The sequence below is a fragment of the Dendropsophus ebraccatus genome, chromosome 4 (genome assembly GCF_027789765.1).
Source record: "Dendropsophus ebraccatus isolate aDenEbr1 chromosome 4, aDenEbr1.pat, whole genome shotgun sequence".
Lineage (NCBI taxonomy): Eukaryota > Metazoa > Chordata > Amphibia > Anura > Hylidae > Dendropsophus > Dendropsophus ebraccatus.
Genome location: NC_091457.1, coordinates 91,317,323 through 91,345,014, shown reverse-complemented (window position 1 = coordinate 91,345,014; position 27,692 = coordinate 91,317,323). Strand labels below are relative to the sequence as shown.

Genomic DNA, 27,692 nt, shown 5'->3' with positions numbered 1-27,692 from the left:
GACCCACGGAGGTGCGCAACAAAATACGCACAGTATAAATACTGATTAATACAGAGGTGGCACTCACCATTTCGGGTCGAAATTCATCTTTATTAAGAACGTGGAACACTCAGCATGAAAGGGGGAAGATGGAAAAAGCAAGTAGCGTCACTGAACAACAAACGTTTAGCCCATGTAAATCTCTGTAGGTAGTTAGCCACTTTCCTGATGTCAGAGATCATCGTAAGCATGAATTTGAAGCAATCCCAGTATTGCCCCCAGCAGTTTGATGGTTAGTGCCAGCTGTGCCTGTGGTGACTGGGGGTAGTATGTTGTATATGTTGGTTGGGAGAGGACCAGGTTGAAGTATTTATGGTTTCTATGGAATTCTAGTTCTGACAACGTATTTAGTCTGAACATATGTGATACTGTACTGCAGAGCTGTTTCAAAGGGTTCATGCCCATGACGTTGCCTGGGGCGTTGGATGCAGATGCTGTGTGCAGCTGGTGGGCTCTGGTGTTTTGGGGACAACTTGTCACAGTGGCCAGGAATAGTAGTACCCACCCCTGCACACATGGGCATCGGACCTTGGTAGAACTAGTGTGAGGTGCAGGTGTAGATGCGGCAGAGATGAAAGAGTCCCAACTTAACCAGTAGTTTAACTTTATTTGAATAATTGCTTTAGTGTAATACAAAATATAAAAATAGTAATGGTCACAAGAGCTAATGCAAAAATACTTGGTAATACTTCTTTAACCCCTAGACGACCCAGGGCGTATAGTTACGCCATGGAAGTCTGTCCCCAGACGACCTAGGGCGTAACTGTACGCCCTGGGTGTTTCTCCCGCTATGAAGCGTGCTCCGGAGCGGAGCGCGCTTCATAGCAGGTGGTGGCCGGCTGCAATCAGCAGCCGGGACCTCACCGGTAATGACTCGCTGCAGCGATCGCGCTGCCGCGTGTCATTAACTCCTTAAACGCCGCGATCGCGGCGTGACCGCGGCGTTTAAGTGTAAGTGACAGGGGGAGTCCCCTGTCACTTACCGATCGGGACCCCCGCAGTGTGACTGCGGGGGTCCCGATTGGTAAAACGGGCCGCCGGAGGTCTCTTACCTGCCTCCGTGCGGTCCGATCGGCGATCTGCTACTCTAAGCCTGCACAGGCAGGCTCAATGAGCAGATCACCGATAACACTGATCAATGCTATGCCTATGGCATAGCATTCATCAGTGTAGAAATCAAACTAATCTATGTAAAAGTCCCCCAAAGGGACTTCAAATGTGTTAAAAAAAAAAAAGTTAAAAACACTATTACACTACCCCAAAACCCCTCCCCCAATAAAAGTTGAAATCACCCCCCTTTCCCATTATATAAATAAAACATATAAAAATAAATAAATAGATAAACATATAATATACAGTAGCGTGCGTAATTGTCCGATCTATTAAAATATAACAAGCGTCACTGCGAACGGTAAACGGCGTACACGAAAAGAGGGAAAAAAGTGCGCGGATTACCGATTTTATGTTACATTATATATATAAAAAAAATTAATAAAAAGTGATCAAAACGTCCGATCTTCACAAATATGGTATTAATAAAAACTAGAGATCATGGCGGAAAAAATGACACCCCATACAGCCCCGTAGGTGAAAAAATAAAACCGTTATAAGCGTCACAATAGTCCCATTTTATTTATAATTAATTGCCAAAAAAAAGGATTTCATTTAAAAAAAATATATAACATTAGAGAATCTGTGTAACCTGCATATGGTTGTGTTCGGGCTGACCTAAAGAATAATAGTATCATGTCGCTGTTACCATATAGTGCATTACGTAGACACAGGAACCCCCCAAACGTTACCATATTGCATTCTTTTTTGCGATTTCACCAATTTATATCTTCATAAATAATATATTTGGAATTCCATCATACATGTTATGGTAAAATGAAAGAAACCATTACAAAGTACAACTATTCCTGTAACAAATAAGCCCTTACATGGCCTGTAGATAAAAAACTGAAAGTGCTGGAGCTCTTAGAAGGGGAGGAGGGAAAAACGGAAACACTAAGATCAAAATTTGCGCGGTCCACTGGGTCATTTTGGGCCTGGTCCTCAAAGGGTTGAGTACTCAGAGGTAGACTACAGCAGACAATAGAGGACGGTGAAGGCTTTTGTTGAGAGAGTGGTATAGGGGCAAGGTAGGAGCCCTTGTCTAATTAGTGAAGTACTCTGCCGGGATGTGTGAAGAATATACTTTAACTTTTAGATAAATACTTTTAACACGTTTAGATATATAGCTGATATCTGACCACCTTCTGCCTTCACAGTATCGGTGACTGCCCTGTGAGGTAGTACAAGTCCTATGCCTTTGTCTCTAGGTTCAGCTCCCACTGAAAACTATCCCTGAGTGGATGAGTGTGTGCCTTAGGTGCCTTGGCTTTTTAGCTTCTTTATCTTACTGGGGATCAGTCCCTCTGCCTTTTCTTAGGGGGTGACTGTCCTGACTGTAGAAATTCATAGCATAGATAAAGGTGATCCTATTGACCGGTTACCTCATCTCTAGAGTTCAGCACTCCATACTGGCTAGTTACTTGTCAGTATAGAAAAGAGGTGTAGTCCCTGTCCAGAGCTCGGATCTTAGTCAGGCCCACTTAGTTATTGTAGCAGGAACCTGTTGGCTTGTGTCCTATCCACTCTTTAGAAAGAACTGAACTAGACTAGACTAACTCCTGACAGGAAACCCCTACCTTATATAGTTTGGTGTGGCAGGAAGTAGGAAAAAGAGAGTTTAGTAATGTACAGAGTGTGTGCTCCAATAGGCAATCATAAGTGGTGGTAGGTCTGTACTACTCGACCAGTGGTGGTAATTGTTGTGATGCCAGTGCTAGTCCAGCACACAGGTGTAATGTTGTTACCTGTTTTGTATAAGGCCGGTAGTGTTGCCCAAATGGTCGGTAACCTGCCGGGTTGTTGTGGGTCTCTTGGTCTTTTGTCATGGCAGTCCTGAGTAGCAACTGATCCACCTGGACTGTCGGTACCGCAACCCACAGAAGGGGGGAAAATAACCCAAGTTGTACGGTTGTGTGTGGATGGGTGCCAGTTCAAGCAGAGGATGACAGAGTCCCAGTAGTATAAAAATATAAAAGCTTTACTGTCAGGCTTTTCAATATAACAGTACACAGTTTTCACTGATAAATAAATCTTGACACACTCTTGACTGCTGAACCTTAGTGCTTGAAGGAGGTGCTTGAGAGAAATAAGAGAGGTAGTTGTAGCGGTGCTGGTAGAGTAGAACGTAAAGGAGAGGAGTTTGCCAGAGGAGCCCTAACCCAGTGTAGCTATGTACTCTGCCGGAACTTTTCGTAGATATCTCTTCAATAGTGAAGTGTTGCTTGTACTTGTGTTTAGACTGTGTCTGACGACCTTCTGCCCCCTGGTTTCATAGAACCCGTCCCAGTAGGGTAGTACAAGCCCCAGCCATGGTTATCTGGGTGTAGTCAGGTGTCTGAGGTTTCCCAGTTACGTTGGTCTCTAACTGCATCAGTACATGTTGGTGACTAGACTCAACTGCACTGCCGTCCCTGACAGGAGTCCTGGCATAAGCCAGGCCCTGGCTTAACTTCTGCAGGGACTGTTGTCTCTTGTGTCCATCCTCTCTGATAATCTGTATAAGACTGACTGTACTTCCTCCACCAGTAAAACTCCTCCTACATGGGGCCTCTGTATGCCTGCCTGTGAGTGGTGGGGATGAGTGTTTGCAGGAGAAAGAAGAAAGATAATAAGTTAAAAGAAAAGAGCATCTCCTATTGGTCAGCATTAAACACATGAAACATTAACCCATGACTACCTTCAGCTGTGTTACACACATAAGAGAATGCAAGACACTAGCATCTAGTGGGGAAACTTAATACACTTCATCCACCACTTATCCTGAGAGAGAAAAAAGGCTTTTTTTTTACAGGTGCACAGGAGAGAGGACACCAGTGGTGGGAGACCACACATATATAGATAAAACAATAGCTAAACCTGGTTTGCACTGCAGCTGTGCTCAGAAGTGAGACACCTAGTGGCTGAAGTGGAATACACAGTTGCCAGCACTTGATGTGACACCTGAGAGAGTTACTTTACCTGGGTGGTGTAAAGCTTAGAGAACCACCTCTGGTGGGACACTACACCCACACAAAACATGAGATCAGCCGATAAGCCCCTTTTCACTGTGTTGTCCCTATCCCCAATATTTTGCCTTCTTTGAGCACTTGTGGTGCATAAATTACCATACTCAGTATATATAAGGCGTTTAGGATTTTTGGCTTCCATGCTCTTGGTCTGTATCCTTTGCTTTGGTCATATTCTATAAAATGTCTCCTTTTACAACTTCAAAGCCATAAATACACTTTCTAAAACCTTCATCAGATATTTTAAGTGTAGGGGTGGGGGTGGCTATTTATTTTTCTCTTGGGTTGTGGCTTTGAGATGCACTGTGAATGCATTTTTAAAACAGAATTTGTGAAATCAATTTTGGCTCAGTAAATTGCTTTGAGATCTATTTCAAGGACATGTGAGATATGCCAGTATTTCATGCAGTCTGGTAAGGTCTCCACAAGACTCAAATTAAATGCACAGCAGCAATGAGGCAGAGTGCTAGGAAGTCAAATATAGCACCTGAAATGGTCTCCGGGATCAATAAACCCGGACGCCAGCTGCTAATTAAAGTCTGACAGTCATGTTTCCCTAACTTAGGAGCTTTAGCTGAGTTGGCAAATTTGTCCGACACTACAGAAATGTATAATTGTCTCACCACCTGCACATTCATGGCAAAATGTGTAGAATTTCTCCAGTCCAGCACCGAGCTACACAGTGACCCATCAGCAGGAATCTGAATGCTGTCCTGCTGGGAATGGCAACTATAAATGTTCATATTTACAGTATTTTCCTGCGTATAAGACTACTTTTTTAACCCAGGAAAATCTTCTGAAAAGTCAGGGGTCATCTTAAACGTCGGGTGTCGTCTTATATGGCTTCTGAACCAGACTGAAGAATCTGCGACCGCTGCATATTTTGGGGGAGGGGCTCTAAAACAGCCAGATTCCCGCTGTGCAGTGACCGTATGAAGAGCAGAGTAAGCTTCAGGTGTGGTGTGCCCCCGGATGATGTTGAAGTGGTGGGACGGCCGGTCACTTGCTAAATGGAAGTGTGACGCCACTCCTTGTGGTGGATGGCCGAGGCACAGCCGGACCTTAAGAGTTTTGTCACATGACCCCAGTGCCTGGTGGGCACACAGGTGTGATGGCACGCCTACTTTTTGAGTATAAGGCCGGTTGTACCCTTCTCCCCTGTGGTCAGTGTCCTGTCGGGTTGCTGCAGGGTCCCTTGGGATTATGTCACAGGTGGTCAGAGTGGTATAGTAACCCTCACAAATTTTGGTAGGACCCGCCACCCACAGATAGGGGAATTATCCCAAGGTTACGGTGTAAGTGCTCTGCAGGTGGTAGTCAGTAATCACAGACTCATTAATAATGTTGACTTGGTTTACTACTTGTTAATGTGCAACAGGGAATACAACAAATCTTCAGGTACACTTGATACAGTTTTTATTTTGTGTGCTTTGGAAGAGGGGTAGTCTTATACAGAGAGTATATCCCAAACTCTATGTTTTAACTAGAAAAGTTTGGGGTCATCTTATACGCCCAGTCGTCTTATATGCCTGTAATACAGTATTTTTCATAGATATGGTATGCCGTTCAGCTCCAGTGTTTTTAGAGATCAATATTTTAGGGAAATTATCCGTCTGAAGTTGAAGGGGTACTACGGGCAGGGGCCTTTTGAAATATATTCCAGGGGATAATAAGGTGCACTTACCTTCCTGGCTCCCACAGCGCTGCTGGTATCTTATGATGTGCTGTTACATAGCAGGCCCGCCAAGCCAATGAACACCTGCAGCAGTGTCTATCTCAGTCACTCATTGGCCTGGTCAGCCTGCAATGTCATGGCCCTAGGACCCAGAGGTGGCCAAACAGCAGGAAGGATTGGTAACATAACAGTGGAGTAGCAGGAGCCATGTATGTAAGTGCCCTTTATATTTTTCAAACAACCTATCTCTGAGCATATATTAAAAAAGGCCCAAGCACAGAGTACCCCTTTACAGAAGACGATGGGTCAAGATGGTGTTCACTCCACAGTTCTTAAAGGACTCTGATCTGTGATTGCTGCCCCCCTGATGGATCTGTATGACTAATAGAAAGTAGATAATTGATCATCTAAAAACCAACAACAAGTAGACCAAATAACGATGAATGCTGAATTAGTACATAAATAGCTGAAAATTGAAGTTTTATGATTAATGCTTTTCTGGAACTTTTTTAGGACTTGTTGACTAAGCAATTTTCAATGTCCCCTTTCAAGAGCCATGACATTTTTTTTTCTTTTTGGGGGGAAGAGTTTTTATTTTTTATGGCGCCATTTTGTGATTTATGTAACTTATTGATTAACTTTTATTAGCTGCCTTTTGAAGGAATAATCTCTGTGAACTTATTGTCTGACACCTTTGTTTTTTAGATGTATGGTTATGTAATGGTTTTTCTTACACTAAGTACATTTTGTGAAGAATTTGTGACTGGACACTAGCATGTTAGGGCGGTCCCTGGGTGTTCTGTGGATGGTCCATTGTGCCCTGGGAAAATTTCCTTACTGTGTGCTGCAGTGGCGGATTAAATGTACCCTGGGCCCGGGGCTGTCCACCCAACCCGGCCCCCCCCCCCCATAAACATCTTGCCACCTCATCTGGCCCTTTGCTCTGCCCCCCCCCAATAAACATCTTGCCACCTGGTTTTCTGTTGTTGCCCTTAACATATGGCCATCAGGCCCCCCTATGCAGCCTGCCCCAATAACCATCGTCCGGTCCCACTGCCAGGCAGCCTCCCCCCAGCCCCCAATGGTCCATGTTCCGGTCCTAGCACCCCCAGTGCCAACACACACTGCTTACATGTTAGCAGGGCCGGACTGGGACTGAAAATCAGCCCTGGCATTTCAGAGCACACAGGCCCACTCAACGCGCGGTGATAAGTTATGAGAGGATGTTGTGAGCGCAGCACGGCTAGATGTTGTATCATCATGGTCATGACTGGAATTACAGATAATAACACAGTAAATGGGGTCAGAAGCTTCTGTCTCTGTACTATGTTGCAGTGCTGCAGTTACAGGTTGTTACCACTACACAGTGTACAGAGAGAGAAGCTTCTGGGCCCGGTCACCGTGCTGAGATTAACACCACCACCACATACTGACTAATACCACCGCATACTGACTAATTCCACCCCCTACTGACTAATACCACCGCATACTGACTAATGTCACTGCATACTGACTAATACCACCGCATACTGACTAATACCACCACATACTGACTAATACCACCACATACTGACTAATGTCACTACATACTGACTAATTTTACCACCTACTGACTAATACCACCGCATACTGACTAATGTCACTGCATACTGACTAATACCACCGCATACTGACTAATACCCCCGCATATTAACACCACCGCATACTGACTAACACCATTGCATACTGACTAATACCACCACATACTGACTAATGTCACTGCATACTGACTAATGTCACCGCATACTGACACACCACTAATAGTGACTAATACCGCCGCTGCTACTGAATAACATCCATTGTACACAGATCACTATCACCTCATCCAGTCATATAGAGGTACCCAGCTCTACACAGGTTGTGTACACCATATACATTACAGTGCTGTTATATCAGGTGACTCACTGTCTTCTCTGATCGGAATTCTTCCCTTTTCATCTTCGTCTTCATCTGCTCTGGACCATCATGAGAACTTCTCCGAGCCACGAATCCACAGAATCTGCCAGACAGACATATTAGGCTCCTCACACTGACACCATCCTCATCTCTATAAAAACTGCACATCTATATTGGCCCCTTTACACCCTCGTATAGTAGGTAGGCTGACTCTATGTGACTCCCTTATAGTATATGCATCCCTCTATGTAGCCCCCTTATAGATGGCCCCCTCTCTTCCTATGTTCTTCCCCCCCCCCTTATAGATGGCCCCTTCTCTCCCCCCCTTATAGATGGCCCCTGCTCCTCCCCCCCCTCCCTTATAGATGGCGCCTTCTCCCCCCCCCTTCCTTATAGATGGCCCCTCCCCCCCTATAGATGGCCCCCTCTCTCCCCCCCCTTATAGATGGTCCTCTCTCTCCCACCCTCCCTTATAGATGGCCCCCTCTTGCTTATCCCCCCTTATAGATGTCCCCTTCTCTCCTCTCCCCCCCTATAGATGGCCCCTTCTCTCTTCTCCCCCCTCTTATAGATGGCCCCTTCTCTTCCCCCCTATAGATGGCCCCCTCTCTTCTCTCCCCCCCTTATAGATGGCCCCCCTCTCTCTTAACCCCCCTCCCTTATAGATGGCCCCTTCTCTCTTCTCCCCCCCTTATAGATGGCCCCTCTACCTTATCCCCCTCCCTTATAGATGGCCCCCTCTCTCTTATCCCCCTCCCTTATAGATGGCCCCCTCTCTCCCCCCTTTATAGATGGTCCCTCTCTCTTATCCCCCTCCCTTATAGATAGTCCCCTCTCCCCCCCTCCTTATAGATAGTCCCCTCTCTCCCCCCCTTTATAGATGCCCCCCCCTTTATTGATGGTCCCCTCTCTCTTATCCCCCTCCCTTATAGATAGGCCCCTCTCCCCCCCCTTATAGATGGTCCCCTCTCTCTTATCCCCCCTCCCTTATAGATAGTCCCCTTTCTCCCCCCCCCCCCTTTATAGATGGTCCCCTCTCTCTTATCCCTCCTCCTTTATAGATAGTCCCCTTTCTCCCCCCCCCTTTATAGATGGTCCCCTCTCTCTTATCCCCCCTCCCTTATAGATAGTCCTCTTTCTCCCCCCCCCCCTTTATAGATGGTCCCCTCTCTCATCCTCCCCCGTGCAAGGCAGATAAAAAATTAATTAAAAAACTTACCTAACAACCCGCTCCCCCGCCGATCGTCTCTTCTCCTCCAGCCTCCGTCTGTCCCCGTCTGATGTGCGGCTGCCGGGGGTGTCACGTCCTATCCCCGGCAGCGCACGAATCATAGAGCTCCCTTTACGCCGGGGATGGTACTTCTGGCACAGGGACGCTCTCTGTACTGGAAGTCACGGCCACAGGGAGCTCTATGATGCGTGCACTGCCGGGGATAGGACGTGACACCCCCAGCAGCCGCACAACAGACGGGGGTGGCGAGCGTTGTGGGCCGGGACTCGAGGGACAGAGCGCTACTGCAGAACATCACTCAGGGGCCCACTGGGCCCCCGAAAGTGATGTGCTGCTGCTCTGTAATGTGGGCGGCGCGGCATGGGCCCCCCCGGAGCCTCGGGCCCTGGGCGGCCGCCCAAACCGCCCACATTATAATCCGCCATTGGTGTGCTGGCTCCTGCAGGAATTTATATTAACTGTAATCTCACAGGCCGATGAGTGAGGCTCCAATGTTTGAGCTCCTACCTAAACCTCTGCAGAAACAATATAAATAGTAAATCTGTCAGTTGTTTGATTCACTGTGATTGGGAACATTTGCTGTCATTATCATGCTGGAATTAGAATGAATACTTTCAGGTACATAGGATGAATAGCAAGTATAAGCCACCTTGTAATTTTTTGCTACCTAGTATTTAGCAGCTGCTGTATGTCCTGCTGGAAGTTGTGTTTTCTTTCCTCTCTGAGACAGTGCTCTCTGCTGCCACCTCTGTCAATAACATGAACTGTCTAAAGCAGAAAAGTTTTCTATGGGGATTTGCTGCTGCTCTTGATAGTTTATGTCAGGCTAGAAAGAAACGTCCACTTCCTGCAGGGCATACAGCAACTGATAAATACTGGAAGACCTGAGTTTCCGTACTTTAAATAGAAGTTATCTACAAATCTTTATAAGTTTCTGATACTAGTTGAAAAAAATTCTCTGGAGTACCCCATTAAATATATTTTCCCATGTTGCAGACAAATAAATGATCATTTACTGATGCTTCATTTGCCCTTAACATCAGAAGCTGCTGTTTAGGGGGCCCATATGTCCAATTAATTTGGTAAGGTGCTGCTAACCACAGCAGTAGTACAGGCTGGATATGCTGATGTTTCCAGTTATTAGTTTACCGGCACTGTCATTCCTAATGAGACTGCTCTGGAATTTCTCATTCACATTTATTAGGAAATGATGCTTACAACACATCATTAAAGGAAGACAAGTTCATGTATTAAAACTGTATATAAACGTCACCTTCAATTACAATCCACGTCTCTTTCTTCAAATATTCCCGTAAAGAAGCAACGTAAAGGTTAATCTGAGCTTAGGCCAGAATACTTCCCCTCCCCCACCCAATAATATTTCATCATAGAGAGGAACATTAATTACTGAACTAGTCCCCAGTGAGGCACTTATTGATTCCTTCCCTCTGATGGGATTAATATTCCATATAATTGAGATGATTTAGAGACCTTGTTCCTTTGTCTCACTAATCACATTGAGTTATTTATACATTAGTAGATGCTATTGAGCGGACTTCATGTCTATCAGCGAGTTACCCTAAAATAGGAAAATTCAACACTATAGACAGACGAGCTGTGAAGGTAAAGTCATTTTTTTTATATAGTGCGTGTACATATATACTGTATATATAATTTTTTTTTATTAGAGCTATTGTTATACAATACATTCAGAAAGTCTTCAGATCCTTTTACTTTTTAAATATTTTTATGTTGTAGTCTTGTGCTTGAACTAAACAACAACAAAAAGATTCCACCATTCATCTATCTGCATTAAATAAATAATAATAAGGATGATGGGAAAACATGAGTATAGAATTTTCCACAGATTTCTAAAACAAGAAACTCAAACATTTTGAATGGACGCAAGTATTTTGACCCTTTGCCATGAAATTTATCTCTGGGGTCTCACATTTCTCTTGATAATCTTTGAGATGTTTCTACACCTTGATAAATTCAGTAGATTGGAAAGACACCTCCCTGACTATATAATTCACAACTAACAATGCATATCAGAGCAAAAACAAAGCCATGAGGAGGAAAGAACTGCCTGTAGAGCTCAGAGACAGGCCTGTGTGGAGGCACAGATCTGGTGAAGGGGACAAAAAAGTCTGCTGCACTGAACATTCCCAAGGGCATAGTGACCTCCATACTGTAGTTCTTCAGTGAAAGAAGTTTGGAACAACCAGGGCTCTTCCTAGAGCTGGCAACTTTTTAACAGGTGGGACAAGGAAACTGGTCTATGTTGAAGGAAAACTGAATAGAGCAAAGTACACAAATAGTCTGAATAAAAAACCCATGCAGAGTGCAATGCTTTCGGAATAATAAGGGGTATATTCTGTGAAAAAGAATTGAGAGCAGAGTAAAAGGCTTTCTACATTTCACATACAACCACTCACTTTTGCTTTTCTTCTCCTCTGGCCTAGCCATCATGAAGACTTCTCCTGGTGATGCTTCATCTCTACAGAATCTGCCAGACAATATTTTAGTTCCAGCTCTTTGCTCCAGCATCATCCTCTTCTGTAATGTTTCACACTGCATTGGTGCCCTCTTAATGATACAATGTGGAATTTAGGGCCCTCAGATAATCCTCAGGTCCCCTCTTTGCCCTCATATAGTAGAAAGGCCCCCACCTGTTCCCTCATATATTCAAACCTCAGCCTTGGGAAGAAAAAAAGGTTTCCACTCACCTCCTCCAGAATGACTGAAAGTGGTGCTCAGAGAGTGGGGTGGGATCTAACAGTTTCACAGACCCGCCTCTTTGAGAATTTGCGTTATGTATGCGATGCTGGTGTGATCTGCAACAGGAGACTAGCAGCACTAACATGCATATCTGTGCTGTCAGTTTCCTTTTAATTTTTGTTGTACAGTATTAAAACATACATAAATTGATTATTGTTATATTTGTACTTACCTGTAGAATGCAAACAACATGTCAGTTTTTCTACATGCTAAATGCTTTCAAAAATATTGTTTTTTTTTATTTCAAGGACAATTTTAAGGACAAATCAAGAATGTAATTACAAAGTACAGTGGTACCTCGGTTTAAGAGTAACTTGGATTAAGATCGCTTTGTAAGAAGAGCTCACAGTTTTCCAAAATTGTGACTTGGTTTAAGAGCTTTGCTTATGTTTTTTTAATTCCAAAATTTTTTCTTGTTTTACAAACTTAGACAAACAAAGGCCCACCAACGGAAAATTAAGTAGATGCATAGGATAAGTAAAACATACTTAAAGTGGGCAGAGATAAAGGCAATAAACAATAGGTAAACAGTAACAACAGTTAAATAAAGGGGTATTCCCCATACCCCCCCCCCCATGCATTATTAGGTTGCCCTCCCATAGCTTTCCATCTTTCCAATATACATTTATTATGGATTCTGCACGGTTTTGCTGTTATCTAGGTGGGTGCATTCACCCCCACGAAACGCATAAAATCATCAAATCTCTGTGCAACCCGACACTGCTCCCTGCTTCTGGCCCCCACCTTCTGTGTCGGCATCACGTGTCCTCCGTCTCTTCAATGGGCTGGGTTAGCGCTTCTAACCCGGCTCATTGAAATGAGGGAGGACACGGACAGCTGCTGCTGCTGACACCCTCCTGACACCCTCAGGTCACCTGTGTGCACATCCCCTGCCTCTGAGCTCACCTGCGGCTTCCACACTGTGCCCCCTGACATGCCCCCCACAGCTCATCTGCTCCCCCCGCAGCTCAATCCCCCCGCCAGGAACTCACCCGCGGCACCACGTGGAGAAAGCTGACATCTGAGGGGCAGCCCAGAGGAGCAGAGGAGCTGATCCCCCCTGGAACTCACATGCGGAAATCGACACAATCCCCCCCCCCCCCGGAATTCACCCCAGCACCCCCGCGGAGCTCACTTGCGGCAAATCCCCCCCCAGAACTCACGCGTGGAAACACCCCCCTGGAACTCACCTGTGGCACCCCGCGGAACTCACTCACGGAAACACCCACCGGGACTCACCCGCGGCACCCCCCGGACTTATACGCAGCAAATATCAACCCGCCCCCCCTCCTGGGACTCACTCAACTCTGCTATGCAACTCACATAACTCTGCTATGCCACTCACTCAACTCTGATAGGCCACTCACTCAACCCTGCTATGTCACTCAATCAGCTCTGCTATTACACTCACTCAATCAACTCTGCTATTTCACCCACTCAACTCTGCTATGCAACTCTCTCAACTCTGCTATGTCACTCACTCAACTCTGCTATGCAACTCACTCAACTCTGCTATGCAACTCACTCAACTCTGCTTTGCAACTCACTCAACTCTGCTATGTCACTCATTCAACTCTGCTATGCAACTCACTCAACTCTGCTATGTCACTCATTCACTATATCTTATTGATATCAGCTCTGCTACATCATGGACCAATCAAACATAAGCATTGCATGATGGGAGATCTAGTTTTTTGGCCGACACCATGTTGGATATAGTTCGGCTTTTTTAAAAACTTGTAACTATGGAACGGAAGCAGCTAGAAAGACAGGAGATGGCTCAAAATTCTCAGGGGGACTTGGTGGGTTTGGGAGCATTTTATTTTTTTAGCTCTTGGGGGAATACCCCTTTAAGTGGTACAGCCCGGACTATAGGTTTTAGAATATATAAATAAGTACAGGAACAGTTCAAGGGTCTAAAAGAAGAAGCAAGGTAAATGGGTATTCTAAGTGATATTTACTACGTAACCAACAAGACCATCTAGATAAGTAGGCAGGGTGAGGGTCCATTTACACAGAAAGATTATCTGACAGATTATCTGCCAAAGATTTGAAGCCAATGCCAGGAATGGATTTGAAAAAAGGAGAAATCTCAGGCTTTCCTTTATGACCTTTTCTCTGTTTATAGTCTGTTTCTGTCTTTGGCTTCAAATCTTTGGCAGATAATCTGTCAGATAGTCTTTCTGTGTAAATGGACACTAAGTGTGTGTCAGATTGGCATACAGTCGGTCATGGGTGGCAGAGGAGTCAGTTAAGTAGAAGCTTTGCTTATGTTTAGGAGCGCCCTGTACTGGGTGGGAGAAGGAGTGGGGGAGGGGCGTGGTCTGCATAGCGGGGTCTACAACACAGCACTCTGGCCCAGGAAGTCTCCCTCACCTACCAAATCATAGCAGATCCACTTCAGGCTGCGGTTTGCATCAGAGGACAGGACTGACTGTGGAGGTAATCTCTTCATAGCTGTAACCCCTCTCTCGCCCACATGCTTATTCCTTCATACTCCCTGCAGTCTCTGTCAGTCCTTGTGTTTCCCATCCTCTCCATTCCTGCTATAATGTGCTTATACTGAGCTATACACACTACTGCTATAATGTGCCTGCCCTTACACTCAGCTATACACACGGCTGATGTAATGTGCCTGCACTCACACTCAGCTATACACACTGCTGCTAATATGTGTCTGCACGCACACTTAGCTATACACACTGCTGCTATAATGTGTCTGCACTTACACTCAACTATACACACAGCTGATATGTGCCTGCACTCACACTCAGCTATACACACTGATGCTATAATGTGCCTGCACTTACACTCATCCATTCACACTGCTGTACAGAAAGGTTTCTGTCACTGTCCTCCAGCACAGCTCTGTGATTCTCACTTCCTGATTGGTCCATGGTACACAGACACCCCTTTCCTATTGCTGTCATGTGACCACAAAGACCTGTGACAGCAGCCCTGCTTCTCTATTCTAGCCTGTTGTACTATGCTACTGCATTATGGGGACCTGCAGCTCCATCCTGTATCTACAAACTGCTATTTTTTCATTCTTATATACATTACTATACATTATACTCCACATGCTGATTGCTATACTGTACAGTATAATATCACATATTTAGCTGTTTCTCAGTGTTTCATCTCTTCTAAATGTTATTCAGAATAAAAAATGGAACCAATTGTCTGCATTCAATGATTTATTTGCTTTGGTTTAAGAGTGGATTTGGATTACAAGTACGGTCCTGGAATGAATTATGCTCCTAATCCAAGGCACCACTGTACAACTGGTCTCTGAAAAAAGGTAGCCCTCTTATGATTCTGTAAATTATGTTTTTTTAAAGGTAACAAGAAGAAAGCAACCCCCCCCACCACCACCCAAAAAAATTAAAGGCTGCAGAATTAGGGAGTTGATATGGGTATGTTGCTTTGGTATAGTATCTGAAGGTTTTTATGACTGGATAAGAACTCTAACGTAATGTAAAGCCAACATCATAGTCATACTAGTACATCATAGTACCAGACATGTAATAAAAACATAAAGACACTCATATATTCACATACAAAGACACAAATACATTCATGCACACTTATACACAAATATTAACATCCTTACACTGACTACAGACATCCCATACACTGACTACAAACTACACCCATACACTACACCCATACACTGCCATATACTGGCTACAGACACCCTTACACTGCCATATACTGGCTGCAGACACCCTTACACAGGGCCGGACTGGGACATAAAATCAGCCCTGGCACTCAAACCTCCGTAGCCCACATATAACATATTCTCGCCGATATATTAAAGATAGCAGTGTACTAGACATTCTGGAGCGAATTCTTCTTCAATTGACCATGTTCCTCACTATTTACATATGTGAACGCCCACCATCAAGGCATAAACATAAACATACAACATAATCTGCTGTGGATTTGATGTTGCATATTTATGTATTTCAGCAGCGCCAAATCCACAATGGATTAGGTATGTAGGTGCCCTTAAAGGGAATCTGTGAGTGGCAGGACCTTTAGTCCAGTGTAAACTTTTATAATCCTCCTTTTCATTACCAGCGGAAGTGTCACCTCCTGCCCCGCCCCTTTCTGCTCTGACTGAGCGACACACATGGCAGTGCTGCCACTGTCACTGTGAAACTTCAGCTGGTAATGAAAAGAATGAATGCAAATTGAGTGATTATGGTGCAATTACAGCCACTTACTCACAGGAGGCGTCTTCTCTTCTTCTCTGCATGAATTGCAACTGACATTTTTGCTGAAGTTGGTCGCTTTTTCTTGCTCGGCATCATGAAGACTTCTCTGGCAATGACTCCTCTCTGCAGGATCTACCAGACAAACATTTAAGGTTCCTCGCTCCAACATCATCCACATCAATATACAAACTCCCCAAGAGTTTTGCTTCACTCAGTAACCTTGCGCCCTCTTTGCCCCCATATATGTAGTTAGGCCCAGTTTGTGCCTCCAAATAGTAGTCCCCCCCTTTGTAACCTCATCATAAAGTATAGGCCTCTATGTAACATCCCCGTACAAAGGGTACTTCTTTGTAACATCCCTTTATTAAGAAAAAAAAAGTCCCCCGCCCACTTTGTAATATCTCCATATATAATAGCCCTCCTTTGTAACATTCCGAAATATAATAGTCCCCCCCCCTTTGTAAGATGCTCATATAGAATAGTACACCACACTTTGCAATATGCCCATATAGAATATTTTTTTCTTTGTAATATCCTCATATATAATATTCCCCCCACACTTTGTAATATGCCCATATAGAATAGCCCCCCTTTGTAATATGCCCATATAGAATAGCCCCCCTTTGTAATATGCCCATATAGAATAGCCCCCCTTTGTAATATGCCCATATAGAATAGCCCCCCTTTGTAATATGTCCATATAGAATAGTCCCCCCCTTTGTAATATGCCCATATAGAATAGCCCCCCTTTGTAATATGTCCATATAGAATAGTCCCCCCCCTTTGTAATATGCCCATATAGAATAGCCCCCCTTTGTAATATGTCCATATAGAATAGTCCCCCCCTTTGTAATATGCCCATATAGAATAGCCCCCCTTTGTAATATGTCCATATAGAATAGCCCCCCTTTGTTATATGCCTATATAGAATAGTCCTCCCCCTTTGTTATATGCCCATATAGAATATTCCCCCCTTTGTAATATGCCAATATAGAATAGCCCCCCTTTCTTATATGTCCATATAGAATAGTCCCCCTCTTCTTATATGCCCATATAGAATACCCCCCATTGTAATATGCCCATATAGAATAGCCCCCTCTTTGTTATATGCCCATATAGACTAGCCCCCCTTTCTTATATGTCCATATAGAATAGCCCCCTCTTTGTTATATGCCATATATAATAGCCCCCTCTTTGTTATATGTCCATATAGAATAGCCCCCCTTTCTTATATGCCCATATAGAATAGCCCCCTCTTTGTTATATGCCCATATAGAATAGTCCCCCCTTTGTAATACTGTATGTCCATATAGAATAGCCCCCCCCCCCCCCCCCGGAACGGACTACAGACTGCACCCATACACTGCCATATACTGGCTACAGACACCCTTACACTGCCATATACTGACTACAGACTACACCCATACACTGCCATATACTGGCTACAAACACCCTTACACTGCCATATACTGGCTACAGACATACCTTATACACAAATATTTACACCCTTACACTGCTATAAAATAGTACAAATACATTTAGTCTAATCTTCGGTGGTGATCTCCTCACATTATCCATCCTTAGAGTCTGTTCACACTGAGTAAAATAGGCTGAATTCTACCTGGAGCCCCCACCACAGCCTTGCACACCCCCGCTCTCCGCTCAAAGAATTGACATGTCATCAAATGCAGGGATGGGAAACTTTGAGCTTTCCGCTCTTGCATAACTACAATCACCATTATGCCTTAAAGGAGAAGTCCGGTGAAAAATGTTATTAAATATTGTATTGCGCCAGAAAAGTTAAACAAATTACCAATATACACTTATTACAGGAAATGCACATAAAGGGATGGTAGGGGGACACTGAGGGACACAGGGCACTGGAGGGACACTGAGCATCCCTCTGCCATCATCCTCTCCAGCAGCAACAGCCCGCACAGCTCTGGGAGTCGGGTCGTGACTAGAGATCGGCGCTCTCTCATCATGCCTTTGATCCCGGCTGCATACTTGCGCTCCCGCGAATATGCGGCCAGGATATTCCAGGGACTTCAACAGGGATTCCCTGGAATATCCTGGCCGCGTATTCACGTGAGCGCAACTATGGGGCCGGGATCAAGGGCATGATGAGAGAGCGAACTGCTTTCGGACCAAAAGTTCGAGCAGTTCACTAATCTCTAGTTGTGACATCACCATATTATCCAGGAAGTGATGTAGTAGTAACTGCAGGGAAAAAAGCACTTTATAAGCATTTCCCGTAACAAGTGTATATTGGTAATTTGTATAACTTTTGGGGGGCAATACAATACTTTATTAAAAATTTTCACCGGACTTCTCCTTTAAAGGGGTTATCCAGCGCTACAAAAACATGGCCACTTTTCCCCCTCTCTTGTCTCCAGTTCAGATGTGGTTTGCAATTAAGCTCCATTTACCTTAATAGTACTGAGTTCCAAACCCCACCCAATCTGGAGACAAGAGAGGGGAAAAAGTGGCCATGTTTTTGTAGCGCTGGATAACCCCTTTAACCCCTAGACGACCCTGGGCGTACCTGTATGTCTAGGGCCTCCTACGGCTGTTCAGAGCAGCCCCGCTCTTAGCCGCCGTGGTCCCGGGTGCCGTGTGTAGCCCAGGGCCGCGGCTATTAGTGGGCACGGTCCGATGACAGCTGCATCCAATTACCTTATGCAGCCGTTCCCTGGTGTCTAGTGGGGTGGATCGCTCCTCTGGGACGTTGTCTCAGGCTCAGGCCGGGGTTTGCGCCATAATGGCACTGATCCTGGCTCGGCACTCGGTTGCTGTATTACTATACAGCATAGATCTAAATGAGAGATCAGTGTACTTATACTAGAAGTCCCCCAGGGGGGCTTCCAGTATAAGTGTAAAAAAAATAAATAATAATAATTAATAAAAAAAAATTAATAATAAAAAGCCCCTTCCCCTAATAAAAGTGTGAATCACCCCCCTTTTCCCATGTTATAAATAAAAATAAATAAATAAACATGTTTGTTTTTGCCGCATGTGTAATCGCCCGAACTATTAATTAATCACATTCCTGATCTCGCAGGGTAAGCGGCGCAAGCGCAAAAAATCCCAAGGTGCAGAATTGCGCATTTTTGGTCGCATCAAATGCAGAAAAATTGTAATAAAAAGCAATCAAAAAGGTGCATATGCGCAATCAGGGTACCGATAGAAAGAACACATCATGGCGCAAAAAATGACACCTGACACAGCCCCATAGACCAAAGAATAAAAGCGCTATAAGCCTGGGAATGGGGCGGTTTTTTAAGTGACATATATTTGTTAACAATGGTTTGAATTTTTTACAGGCCATCAGATACAATAAAAGTTATACATGTTACATATCGTTGTAATCGTAATGACTTGAGGAACATATAAAACAAGTCAATTTTACCCCAGGTCAAATGGCGTAAAAAAATACCTTCCAAATAAAAGAAATTCATTTTTTTTTAATTTTCGCCACACATTGAATTTTTTTCTGGTTTCGCAGTGTACTTCATGAAAAAATTCAGCCTTTCATTGCAAAGTACAATTAGTGGAGCAAAAAATAAGGGTTTAAGTGGGTTTCTAGGTTAAAAAATGCAAGTGCTATGGCCTTTTAAGCACAAGGAGGAAAAAACGAAAAATTGAAATTGGCCCGGTCCTCTAAGGGTTAAAGGGATTTTCCAGCGCAACAAAAACATGCCCACTTTCTTCCAGAGACAGCCCCACTTTTGTCTCCAGCTTGGGCGGGGTTTTGCTGCTCAGTTTCATTAAAGTGAATGGAGCTTAATTGCAAACCGCACTTGAACTGGAGACAAGAGTTGTGTTGTCTCTGAAAGAAAGTGGCCATGTTTTTTTTTAGCACTGGATAACCTCTTTAACAGCCAAATCTGTAAGGGTGTAATTTAAGCGGATAGTGGGATCTTTTTTTTTTGGGGGGGGGGGGGGGTTAAGGGGTCACATGGAATATAGTCTCATTTTCATTACAAACAGATCTCATTTTCAGTCCAAAGTTATCCTTTCTATGAATGTTCCCCTGGGTAAAGAGGAAAAAATAATTCCTACTCATCCTGTGCACAATACTTTCAGAGATGTACAACACACGTTTTAACTTTATCTCTCTTGAGTTCTGCCTTTTACTGGCCTGAGGAAGAGGAAGGATGGAGTTCTCCCTTATACAATGTGTAGTAAATATTCTCTGCCTCTGGCTGATGACTTACACAGTTACATTGCTCAGCACTGAATAATAGTTGTGACAAAATGATGGCCCCTGGAGGGGAGAATGGAATATTTCTTGACTTGTTGCAGCAATAAGTAAACATGAGAATATTTATCATGGCATATTTAAGAATAAACTGGAGTACAAATGGTCTCAGGTTACTTTTTTTCTCTATTGAATAAATTTAACATTGCTTTATATTTGAGCAGATGGAGAGGTAGACATAGAGTGGGGGTAATAGCATGTACGGAGATGGGTTAACACATGGGTAATGGTCCAGGGAACACTATGTCTGTGAATTGTTTTAGCAGCTTCATTAACCGTACGTTACCCAGAGTCGCACCACATTAACTGGGATCCATTGGGAGAAAAGTAAACGCTTAGAAAACAGCGAGAGACTATGATGGCGAAAATTGGAAAAGCAACTGCAGAAAGAAACATTGTTGATGGGATTTATAAATGTGTTTGCAGGTTTCTCTTTTTTTCTTTTGTAAATCACCTCCACGCACCAGTATTTATAATATAAGAATACGTGTAGTTGTTTATCATTGCTTTATATGAAGACTGCTGTCTGTTATCAGGGGTGTATCTAGTCTTGCTGACAGGGATAAAAGCATGATACTTCACAACATTTCCATCACCAGTGCCCTCAAAGATGCCCAAATACTGCCCTGTGGTGGTAGAGTAAAACTTTAGCCAATGGTGGACTGCCTTAGCAATAAATCCTCCCCTTTCACATAGGAAATAATTGAGACACATACAGCTGCAATGTGGTGGGTTTTATCTGGCTCTTTTTGAGTAAGGCTAGGTTCACACTGCATCAGAGACTCCATTTGGAGCCTCCATTTCAGTTGCCATTTGGCACTGGCAAACAGATCCAAACACACCATTGGAGCAAGAGATACAAACAGAGCCTAAAAACCCCATTGACTTTAATGGAGTTTGTTGGACAGAGGCGTAACTTGAAGCCAGTAGTCCCTAGTGCAAAATCGGTCACAGGGCCCCTCAACTATGCATCATTTAAAGTACTGACCTCCTCATATGGGGAAGAAAGACTATGCACCTTGGTATTATTCCCGACTCCCCATGAGCCTTGGTATCTTTCCCTCTATGTTATCCTTACCTATGTTTGGCCAGTAATGCAGTTTGCATTGGTTGCCCATGTCTTGCTGTTCCTATCCAGTGATCTATCTCCCTGATAAATCCTGCATCATATGTGGAAAATGCAGTGGGAGAAGTATGCTTTCTTTGTGTTTTTTGGGACTAAGGTTTGAGGTTGGTTACTGTACTTTTTGCTATTATCGCCTGATACACTTGGATGGGATTTATTTAGCAAGATGGATAAACCCCCCCCCCCACACACACACACACACACCACCACCACCAACACACACACACATTTTGAATTGATGAATTTTTATATGATTTATTAATATGTCTTTGTGACTTTGGTACATATAGAAAAAAAAGCTTATATTTTAAGCGCAATTTGAACCTCACCGGAAGGAACCACAAGAATATAGAAGCAATGAGAAGGATTTTCACAGAAGTAGACACTAAAATCTGTCTTGACATAAATGTATTCTATAAAGTTGGATGTTCCTTCAAGAATCCTTACTTTAGTTCTTGTTATTCCGCAAACCTTGGTTACACAAAGGTGGTGGATATATATTTAAAAAAAAAAAGCTCCAAAACAATCTATGCACTTAAAGAAAGAAATATGGCACAAAAACATCCATATTTAATACGTTGGTCCTGTCCTTGTTTATCCTGTGCAGGCCAGAGCCATGTCTATCATGTTCTACCAAGCATGATGTGCTTAGTGCAGAATTTATAAACCTCTGCACCGACGTACCTCTCATTTAATTACTGCTCAATAATGTTCCTCAGCGTCTGGGTAGTGAGGCTTCCCCAACATGACATATTGTGGAAACAGAATTAGTCTGAATTTATCACTGCTCCAACATGAACATCTGTCTGTCAGGAGCGTGCAGGCCCAGGCTCTCATCCGTGGGATTTTGTTTTTCCAGGAATAGAAAATGTGGACAGCTGTGAGGGATGAATAATGGAGGAACTCACAATACAAGGCAGGGTAACAGCCTTCAAACAAGACAATTATAGGCCCAAGAGGGAGATCTCTCTGTCCACAGCAGGACTGTTATACCTGCATTTTACATTAACAACTTCCATGGATTATGAACTCTGGAAGATACAGTGTGCCCTGCTGAGTCTGTGAGGTCAGTGCCAAAGCTATTATTTCTCTATTACTATGTGGAAAGTATATTTTATATTGGTTTGTTCATATGCTGGAGCTGGTGTGTTAGGCGATATTTTGACCCCCTGGGCTTAAGATATGCCCCTCCTGACCAACGTCTAAATCATGACCTTAGTATTTAAAGAACTATTCCATTGTGTATGGATATCAACATCAATCATGCAATAAACATGGTAAAGGTTTTTTTTTAATCAACTTGGCTTTGAAGGGCTGGCCTTAAGGGGAATACAGAGCACTGTCACTAATGTCACTACTGGAGGGTACACCACTGGCCATGTTGGCCTAGGAACTCAAAGCTTGCATGTCAAAACCCACAAGGACATCTAGTCACAAAGCCTCTATTTTCTAGTCTATTGAACAGGTGAATTTAGGCAACAGTCTGGAGTGTTATTTGGGTACCTTATGGGAAAGATTTTTTCTTTTTAATTCTGTTTATTTTAACAGCAACAAGTTCAAAATACAAGTAGGGCAGAGAAGTGGTGCAGTGCTTAGGTGTCATAAACAAACCAGTTTATCAATGATATAAAGGGTATACAAAACTCCCAACACCAACTGCAACAATACTTTACACTGTATGATTTTCATGTCTACTATATGCTAAATCATAGGCTTGGGGGGCATCAATAGGAATTATTGCACAGGCCACCAATCAAGAACTCATGCGACTGCTGAAAGGATTCTCCTTTCTGTGGAAAGGGGTCCACATTGGCACCTTTGTAACAGGAGTCACTTCCCTTTCCCCAACTGGGGAAATTGTCATTGTCCATTAAATCCAGTCTGTGGGTGCTGTAAAGCCAGTGTCCATTCAAACCAGTGTGTGGGTACTGTAAAGCCAGTGTACATTCAAACCAGTGTGTGGGTGCTGTAAAGCCAGTTTCTGTGGTGATGAGTGTGGTGGTGATGAAGTAGTACCTAAGTTTTGCCACTAGATGTCGCTAATATGTATGTCCTGCACTTATGTATTGCACAGCTGGGGTTATTATTGTTGTTTGTGATTTGTGCACCAATGAGAGCTCTTTTTCTTGTCCACCTATCTCTTTTCTCCTTCTTCTTCTTCTGCACTCTCTTCTCACCTACTCACAGCAGGTATTACATACCCTGTAGGAAGTTGTCACATGGGGAAAAGAAGTGTACTCACACACTTAGTTAGTCTGGTTCCTGTACAGAGAGGACGTAAGCCAGAACAGTCCCTTCAGCAGTCAAGTTGGGCCCTGGCTTATGCCAGGTCCCCTGTAAGAGGACAAGTCCAGTGTAGTCTAGTCTACAGACACACATAGGAGTATGGACACTTTTCTTGAAAGCAGCACTTCTACTCACTATGCAGTGCTAAACGCTCACAGAGAGGACAGGTCAGGGATCATGCCAGCCCATGCCGAGAACCAGTCTAAAGGTGCAGGACAATATCCTGAAGCAAGAGGAACTGATGCGGATAGAGCAAAGTTGCTAGAAGCCTACGTACTCTATCTCGCAGCCCAGGTGTAATCAGAAAACTCTGACCACTCGGCTCAACCCAGGTAACAAGGTCTGGGGCTTGTGTCACCCTCATAGGATGGGTCACCCAACACTGGGGGGCAATAGGTGGTGAAAAGACAAGAAGTCAAAACACGGGCACAAGTATTCTCTCTACTCTCAAGTCTACTTATTCTACTTCTAAAGTTCCGGCAGAGCACGGTACTACATTGGGTTGGGACTCTCTCGACATCCTCCTCTCTACTTCTCTGAACTTACTCTACTTATTAGCACGCAACCAAGCCAGCACGGCTATACTACCTCTCAAGCTCTCAGCACAAATCCTGTCACTACAGTCTAAAGTCTATTGTCAAGTCAGAAGTCTATTGTATGTCACTGTGTCAAGTATTCCTGAAGTAAAGAAGAGTTTATTTATGGTAACAGAGTGATAACTAAGTAAGCACCTACACAGTAATCGCACCTTCCTTGGTTCACCTCCCCTTTCTGTTGGTTGGCGGTACCAATAGTCCGGGAGGGTCACAACTCCACTACGGACCATCATGATAAGCACCCAAGGGACCCTCTCACAGCCCGGCAGGTCACCGACTACAGGGGAAAGGGTATAGTTCGCCACTCAAAAATAAAAGCAGGTGTGCCTCCATACCTGTGTGCCCACCTGGGACTGGCATCACAACAGTATAACATGTGGCTGAGCTATACTCTGACTAACCACTACTGTAGTGGAGTCACATAGTACCATCTGCCAAGTGACTGGTCGCGCCTCACTGCGGGCCACCACATATACAAGAGACAAGTAAAAAGCCCAGCATTCTGATGGTGGTAGAAAATCAGCTGCGTGTCCACTGCAGGGTTTAGGCACCTTAAACCAAAAGCAAGTATTAACGTGTCAATGCACATTGTATAAGGCAAAGTAACCTGCCTTTCAGCAACAGATTGCTCCTGGTAGTAGCTTTAGAAGGTTGTTATATCACAGTTAGAGGACGTCATCCTTTGCAATATGTACCCCATAAGGAACCCTTCCTATACCCTTATACCACTCAAGAAATCACAAGAGCCATTAAATCAACAATTACTCTTTTGTGAACTATTGTGAGATATCTACCATCCTGATATAATACATGAAAGGAGGGGGGCTAACAGGGGGATGCCTACATGAGAGGAGAGGGGCTAATGGGGGATACCAACTACTTATTACATACTAAAGGGGCTAATTACTGGGGGGGGGAGATTCGTGTAAGGGTGATAATGGTGGTGGAGAAAAGAGCCTAAAATGTTTGGCAGATTTTACAGAGATGAGTTGTGACATGTCAATTCTTTGAGCAGAAATCGGAGGTGCACAAGAAATCCCATTACTGTTAAGCCACAATTGAGATCGGATATAATACAGGTGTCACACTGGTTTAGCAAAAAAACAAAACAAAACAAAAAAACAGCTATAAGTTTCTTAAGTGCACCAAGCTGCACTGTATCCACATCCCCCCTCCTATACCTATTCCTACTTTATTGACAGCTGGAGGCTAAAGGCCCTATTCCACGGGCCTATCAATAATGTAAACGAGTGCCGATCTGCTATATCGGCGCTCGTTTACTGGGCCTATTCCACGGCCCAATGATCATTTAGCGAGGGCTGCAGGGACATAGTTACCGATGTCCTTGCAGCCCTTGCAGCATACATTACTTAGCAGGGCTTCACCTCCGCTCCGTCTTCATCCCACTCCCGTTTGCAGCATCAATTCCGGAGCGGCCTGACTGAGCTGTCAGACCGCTCAGCCAATCACTGGCCGCGGCGGTCCCGGCCTGTGATTGGCTGAGCGGTCTGACAGCTCAGTCAGGCGGCACCGAAGCTGCTGCTGCTGCGCGTGGGACTGGGATGAAGACGGAGTGGAGGAGAAGCCCTGCTAGGTAATGTATGCAGCTTGAATTGTCGCACCGTTATTCCATGGAGCGATGCACGGTGGGTGACCGATGATTTTAGGTTTGGGCCTAAATAAACGATCAGCCGATGACACGATCATCGGCTGATCGTTTTCTCTATTCCACCGAGCGATAATGGGCCGTATCGGGCCGATTCGACCAATTATCGCTCCGTGGAATAGGCCCTAAGTCCCATTTAGGGCTGGGAGGGGCAGTGAGGAGGTATTACAGCCCACAGCACTTCAGGGGTTTGGGAGCACCTCTTTGATTCTTTGCATTGAAGAATAGAAGCACTTTTGTACATTATAGAAGCACAGATGGATATATGAAAAGTATCATGTTTGAAACCTGAACGGCAGCTGACAGATGGCCTTTTAAGTTTTCTATGTCTTCTATCTATACTAGAGCATTAGGCGTCATCCAATTTTTCCCAAAATAACAATTTTAAGCATGCTCCTGTAGCTTGTAGCAGACACAGCATGCTGTAATTTTTGCAACAGCTGGAGAATCCTGGTCAGTGACAAATAGACACAAGGACAGCATGAGACCCTGACTCCTTAACAGGCCAGCCACAACCTGAAGACTGCAACTACTCTGGTTAGGTGCGACACACAAGACAAGGACAGGACAAACAATACACAATAAAGGCAAGGTCAGCGAACCGGCAACAGTCGGGCTACGAAGTACAAAGTTAGAAGGCAGAGGGAAGGTCAAAGATTCAAAACCAAGGTCCAGATAAACAAGAATAAGAAAAACCAATATAACACTAGCGTAGGCACTTTAAGAGAAGGCTTTATATAGCAGGCAACTTGAGATGGGTGGGGGTAGTAGTCTATAGGAACTAGAGTCCTGGTCCCAGAGCTGGATTGGGGCAGAGACTCCAGCCCCTCCCACATAACCTGAGCTTCCTGGCAGTGATATCTGCCAGTTAGCATAACATAAAATGGAAGCAGCTAAGAGCTGTGAATGCATCACTCCCCAGCCGCTAGTAACCAGGAATGCAGTTGGCACGTCCTTACAGCAGCGGGGTTGGTTGCTAGCTGGGAACGTCTAACAAGAGCGTCAGTGGACACCGTCTCCTGACACCTAGGTTGAAGAGCTTTGTATTAGAGGAAGGCATTGAGAAGTCCAGGCTCTCTAGCTTTTCCAATCTTTTGGAGTAGTCAGACCTAGCCAACATTTTTTTTTTCTAAGCAACTTTTCCAAAAATTACAGAATGTTAACATTTTTTAAATCGAAAAACTTTTAGTTACATGGTTGGTATGGTAGAAAAAAAGACACATGTCCTTTAAGTTCAACCGAGGAGGGGATGGAGTAGGGTATGGGTGATGGGTAGATTCTATATATATGCATTCATGTTATTTTGGTCTAAGAACTTGTCTAACCCTCTTTGGAAGCCCTCTACTGTTTTTGCTGTGACCAGATCCTGGGGTAGACTGTCCCACAGATCCACTGTCTCATGGTAAAGAAGGCATGTCTCCTAATCTATATCCATGATAAAGATTATATGCAAGACATGTCTGCAGATCATTTTACTGATATGAACGTTTTAGTGGCATTTACTGTGATCTGTTTGATTATAGTGATCATGGTGATTATAGTGACAATGACCTTCTTTAGTACTTCAGCCTTAGCAAAATCAGACACTGGAAAACAATCCCCTATTTTTACAAACTGTCCAGGAGTTTATGGATTGGTTGGGGACCCTGGTCAGACTTGTGAAAAAATGTGTAAGGTTCCTATTAGACAAATAGATTTTTCGCTTTTGCCAATTTACGATACATGATGATTGCAAACACACCTTTTTGGGAACGACCT

The 27,692-nt window shown here is 44.1% G+C and overlaps 1 long non-coding RNA gene across 1 annotated transcript in view; it reads left to right on the top strand.

The window, feature by feature from the left end:
• LOC138788410 (uncharacterized) overlaps window positions 1–27,692 on the top strand; it is a 108,194-nt gene that overhangs the window by 10,533 nt on the left and 69,969 nt on the right. Inside the window, exon 3 of the long non-coding RNA XR_011362596.1 lies at window positions 22,246–22,452. This is a non-coding gene — a long non-coding RNA (uncharacterized lncRNA). The remainder of the gene's footprint in view (window positions 1–22,245; window positions 22,453–27,692) is intronic.